We start from the raw sequence: 6489 nt of genomic DNA, 5'->3' as shown, positions 1-6489 counted from the left end.
ACGGTGATCCAGGAAGCGGCGGTGAGTGAGGCAGCAGGAGAGCGTGACACAGCCTGAGAGGAGCGATCCGTGGTGGTGAGTCGTTGCATCCGATGGTGAAGAGTGGACGGGGTTCCAGGGTCAGACGAACAGCGAAGATGAACACACAGAGAAACAGGAACGAGAAACCAGGCAGACGTGCGGGAAACATCAAACAACACTCTGACAAACACAAGACGAAAGACAGGGCAATAAGTAGAGATCGGGTAATGAGTAACAGCTGTTGCAGATGAACAATCAGCGGAGATGCCCACATGAAACAATCAGTGCTGACGAGCGACACACACAACTCCACCCACATCGTGCAAACCCGAGACCACGGTTTACCAACCGTGACGCAAGTGACATGCCCATAAACTTTATTGTTGTATGTATGTACAATGCATAAGGTAAAATACCTGTTGAGGTGCTCTGATTGGTCATTATTAATTTTAGGCATTTCACAATGTGTTGTAATCACCCTTTTAGCTTTTAGAAGCAGTCTGCCATGAAATATTATAAGCAAGTGATGATTATGAGGTTTTGTTGTTACAGAACTGGAGAAATGGTGTTAAAGATAATTTTATCATTCATGTGTGACATTCACAGTCAGCTAAACACAAAACTGTGTAAAAATGTTTATATAATTGTTTTAAATAAATGGACATGAAAGTGAGGGTTATGTGTGTTGGTTCATCACCTGGCTCATAATAAAGCATTTTTTTTGTGCATTTCGAACACATTACAGGGTACTCTGATTTCATTTAAAAATAACATAACTAGTTGCTTTTCTCTTAAGAAAAACTTTCAGCTTTTAGATCATGTGTAGATAATTGTATGCATGCCGCACGCCATATCTCCATAGTCCCTAATGTATTCTCTCTCTCTCTGCTACGTTTCCAAAGAAAATGCAGCCTCCCAGGGTTAAATCCTTAATTGATTCACCTTATGTAGAAGGAAGACGACCATCAAGCACACACATTTATTAGAAAGGCTGGTTCAGCAGGAGAGGAGGGATTCATGTTTCCTGCCACTCTCAAAAAAAAGGTACAAAAGGTTGTCACTGGGGCGGCTACCTTTTCAAAAGGCCTCACCTTTTGTACCTAAAGAGTCCATATTGGTAAACTTAAAGGTACATATTAGTATGTACCTTTTGTAAAGGGACCCTGCCCCAAAGTGACTGCTTTTTTTTCTGAGAGTGTGTATGATTGGATGGCTTAATGTAGTAATTTTCAGAGAAGAAAGAACAGGGGGTCGTCGCCCCACAGATGAGTGTCATTACATTGTTTTAGGACGGTGGTCGGATAAGGCTCGTCTTTTGGGGATTGGGCTGCCGTATATACAGGAAGGCTTCTATCAATATAGATTAATCAATGAACAGACACATTTCCTTATGACACAAAGCTATAATTACCACCTCGTCTGGTTGTGTAGTAATCCAATAAAGCATGCCTAATAGGAGAAACCATGAAGAGAGAGAGAGAGAGCGCGAGAGGAGAGAGAGAGGTGCTGCCTAATTCATTCATTCCCAGACCCATTTTACAACATCTGCAGTTACAAAACAGCTGTTTTATTTAATCTTGTCCTGACCATCTGGATCAGTAAAATAGCACTGGATTTGAATATTTTTCCAACTTTGAGAGCAAGGGACAGAAATTGAGATGATCGGCAATTTTCCTCATCTTAAGCAGAAAAAATATCATTATGACACTTTATCTTCAAGGTTACAGATGAATGTCCAGTACAAGGTGAACAGAGACAAAGCCCAACTACTCACTGCATAATGTGAGGAAATCATGTTTTCTGTTCGGGCTTAACTCAGAATATTCTTTTATATTTTCCACTGTCTCCCTTGATCCACTGGTTTTGTTTCCTCACAAGCATTTGAATTGGCTTCTCTTCACTCTCTGTAACCACTTTTAGTGTGCTTTTTCCGCCTGTTTGTCTCTAGTTTATGCAGCTCGTCCTTCATCCTGTTGAAGTGGGGGGGTCATCGTTCTCCGTGTATTTTACTCCAGGTCAGACCTCAGGAAGTCTCAGGGACGGCTGGACTGCCCACAGATTGCACATGAGCCATCTGACCTGATATAATCTGATTAGCCAGTTTTATACATTTCCAGGACTCATGGCAATAAATCTGTAAAGGCATTTAGAAGTAAGTTTGGGTTAATTCAGTTTTGTTCTGCATATCTGATTACAGATTTTCTCAACTCTAAATATCACCTACAAAAAAAAAAAAAAAAAAAAAAAAAAAAAAAAAAGAAGAGTGAAACTTCTGTCTGCAAATAATGTCTCTGAGCTCTTCAAACACAATACGAACGATCTCCAAATACCTACATGTCTGCCTTTTCCCAAAAAACGACATTATTGGAATAAGTTAACCTGTACCGAATGGAATGTGAATTAATAATGCATGGTAACAAAAACCTAAATAGTCATGTAAGAACAAGAAGACAGGTAGGACTACCCATCAGACCTGCCGAAAAGGATGGGGGGGGGAAGAAAAGTGGTTCTTTAAATACAAAAATACACAGTGAAGAGGTGAAAGCCGAAGCGACCTGTAAGAATATTTAGATTTTATGACGTGACGGAAAAGTAGTGGGGAGACATTAACGTAATACGGCTTTGCCAAAGCAAGAAGTTTAAAAAGGAGAAAGAAGCGATACCACAGGAAAAGGAACATAGCACGGGGAGGGGTGATTGTTTTTTCCAAACATGTGGCAATCGAGGGACGGGTACTGAACCACTACACGTTAAAAAGGTTGGGTAACTGCAAGCAGGGGCAGCAGGACTATCGAGCGTGGGGTTGGGGAGGTAGCGAGGGATACTGCTAGGGAACTGCTTTAGGGGGGTGTCTGCTATGAAAACTGCAGGCAAGTCGGAGAGAGTCAGGGGGCAGGCCCAAGCGAGTGAAGGTGCAAGAATGTGAAAACATGGTTCATTTAAATAAAAATCACTTAGGTTAGGTGGTTATACCACAGGAAGCTGAGGTAGGGGGTTGGTAGGATCCTGGGTCTTTTCTTTTTTTTTCTACCGTGGTCCGCACAACAGGGCATCACTCAAGGGTAACCCTTAGATCACAGACCTCAGATTCTAAATTGACAGAGGCGAAGAGAAAAGACCGCAACTAAAAAGTATTAAGTAGTTATAATGGCATGGAGGGGGGAGCAGGCCAACGGAGCTCGGAATGGTCAAAGGCGTTGAACGAACAGACGGAAGCAGAAAGCACTGACATGTAATGTATTGGGCACAGAGTTGGGGGTGGGGTTCACACCATGGCGCCCGTTGGATCTGCGCTCATGTGTCCACAATGAGTGCATAGTAAAGTGCGAACACATGCGCACACACCCGACCTGCACACGCACACCGGGGGGGGCTCCACCACCACCCCTATTTAATTAGGCCTGGGCACGGCCTACACCCTGCTGCACTCATCTGTTTCCCCTTGGGAAATGACATGGTCTTGCCAGCGTTGCAGGGGTGTAGAACGAGATGGAAGAACGAAAGGTCACTCAAATGCCGTGTCTGCTTATGAAGCATATCTCTTTTTTTTTTCCCAAAATATCTTTGAAATATATGTGACCCTGGGAAAAAAAACAGTACTTTTTGTCTAATTTCTTTTGAGCCGTCTACTTTTTTTTTTCTTTTCTTTTTTTTTTTCTTTTTTTTTCCCCAAAATATCTTTGAAATATATGTGACCCTTGACCACAAAACCAGTCTTAAACGGGAATTATACAAAATAAAGAATTGAGATTTATAATGAATAAGCTTTCCATTGATGTATGGTTTGTTATGATCAGACAATATTTCGCCAAGATACAACTATTTGAAAATCTGGAATCTGATTATATTTCCAGTCTTACAGTAGCCTTCATTTAGTTTAAATACAAATGTGGATGGCCTACCAGAGATCAAAATGAGATTTGTAATGATTTAATAATGTTTAATATTTTTATTAGGGCTGTCAAATGATTAATCATGATTAATCACATCCAAAATAAAAGTTTTGTTTACATAATATATGTGTGTATACTTTGTATATTTATTATGTATATATAAATACACACACATGCATGTATATATTTAAGAAGAATATGTTATGTTTATATATTAAATGTATTTATATATAATATAAAATATAAGAATATAAATATATAAATGTATATACATGTAAATATTTTCTAAATATATAATTTATGTGTGTGTATTTATATATACATAATAAATATACCCTGTACACATACATATATTATGTAAACAAAACTTTTATTTTGGATGTGATTAATCGTGATTAATCATTTGACAGCCCTAAATTTACACTTTGGGTGTGACAACTGAAGGTTGGCCACACCTTCTGGCTGTAATTTAGTTCCACATCAACGCCACCAGCATAGTCGAAGTCGGTTGCAACAATGCTGTTTTGTGCAGAGATTGATAAAGTCGAGAGGTATAATATTGGCTTCAGCCCCAGAGTCAATTTGAACTTCACTGTCACATTTCCAATGTCTACATCCATGTACCATCGTTCTGTACAGGGCAGCGGACCTATTTTAGTCCAACTGACCCGATGAATAATGAATCAACAGTGACATTTCTATTGTGTTTAGGCTTTGTGTCTTTTTGTTCCAGACATGCACACTGAGGCAAAGTGATTACGTTTTCCACAGGCATGACATGTGCATGAAGGCTGGACACTGTATGGAGTGGAAGGTGAGATTTTCCACTTTGCAGATGAGCAGATCTGCTTTGTGCTGTTGAGATGATGTTCTTTTCCTTATCTCTTGTTCCGTTTTTGCATCTTTTGTCTTCTTTTTTAATGGCATGAACAGTTTTATTCTGCTCTCCCATTTCTTGAATCTGTGTTTTAGCTGCCACTGCTGCTCTACAAATGTCCATGTTTTTCAGGAGTCAGGTTTGTTTCTCTTAAGAGCCTCTCCTTTAAGCGGCTGATCACTGATACTGAACACAATCTTGTCTCTTATCATGTCCAGATTCTGTTGGAGCAAATTCACAGTCCTTACTCTTTTGTTTTTAGTTCTGTGACATACTTATCGATGGTAATCCGAATCAGGCATGGGGGTAGTAGGCCTTTAGAAAACAACATTCTTTCTGGTAAAGCAATACTTCTCCAGTGCAGTTACTATATCTTGTATTGTTTCATTCTCCCCCATGTGGCTCAACCGACAGTGAGTTTGTATACTTCTAAGGCCTCCTCTCCTAAACGCCATGAAGGAGAATGGCAATTTTACCTTTTCAGCTTTTTGAATCTGAACCTGTAAGCAGTCCATGGAAATGTGGAACCGCTGTATCCATCTTCTCCAGTTTTCACCTGGATTCCCCGACAGGATTAATGGAGGTGGTAATCTGAACTGAGCCATGGATTTTTTTTTTAATTTTGTTTTTGTTTTTTTATACTATGGCAGACTCACTTAAGTCAGGATGATCTTTACTATTTACGTCAGAGTCTCAGTGCTGTAAAACGCAGGCTCGAGTTCGTGAAACGACTCTTCTAAAAAAATGTAGTGTTTCTTCTGTTGCAGTGTATCCAACAGACTTTGTACACGGAGAGTTATAACTCAGAACCACATATTTATTACAGAACACAAGCAGCTCCTGGTTTCTGCTAACCACCGCTCATGCAAGCCACACGTCCAACTCGGGTCTAACCCCGGTAACCTTCTGCAGTCAACCCCAAGGTGGCCCTCTAGTTCATACTCAATATGCAATTACATCATAAATGGATATAACACTACACCACACGTGTGAATGGACCCACGGTGTATGTAGATGGAAACGGTTCATTCTAAGGTAATACATACATAAGGTCTTCTTCATACACCTCTGAAAACATAGTTATGTATATTATATTGCATTTCTGTCAGTAGGTCCTCCTAAATATGACACACTGCACCTTTAAAAGAGTTTATGATTTGGAATGCATGACGTCTCTAGATGTTTGTACGCAGCAGATGCGTTCCGTGTATGTCTGATGCATATGCCACACAACAGTGGAAACACTTCAGGAGTGTCGAAGTCGTCACCCTGGATTGGTTGAATTCTACAGGATTTCCGGGAGACGTGTGTCTCGTTCTTTAACGTTCTGTCCAGAAACGAAGATGCAGTGATGCCAAACCCCCTCATGAAAGAGGAAAGCCTTAGTGTTTACAACAGTGACGACAAGCGCTTATCAGGATCAACTAAACTCTGGAGTTTCAAAAGGGTGTGAAATATTTAAAGTATTTAAAATATGTCTGAGAGTTTTACACACCGGCGACATTTCCACGCTCCGAAACATGATGCCGAACGAAACGCAACTGTGATTAGTTGTTTGACATGTCAATCAAACGGCCTCATGGGCGGGGCTTCGGCCAGTGAAAGCTGCCATTAAATTCAGTGTTTTTTTTTGACAAAAAGTAAAATAAAACAACAACAAACGTACAAAAACTCTCGTAGGGGACAAGAGAATACACA

Source organism: Cyprinus carpio, chromosome A15 (genome assembly GCF_018340385.1).
Source record: "Cyprinus carpio isolate SPL01 chromosome A15, ASM1834038v1, whole genome shotgun sequence".
Taxonomy (NCBI): Eukaryota; Metazoa; Chordata; class Actinopteri; order Cypriniformes; family Cyprinidae; genus Cyprinus; species Cyprinus carpio.
The sequence above is the reverse complement of the archived record's forward strand: the minus strand, read 5'-3'. Positions refer to the sequence as shown.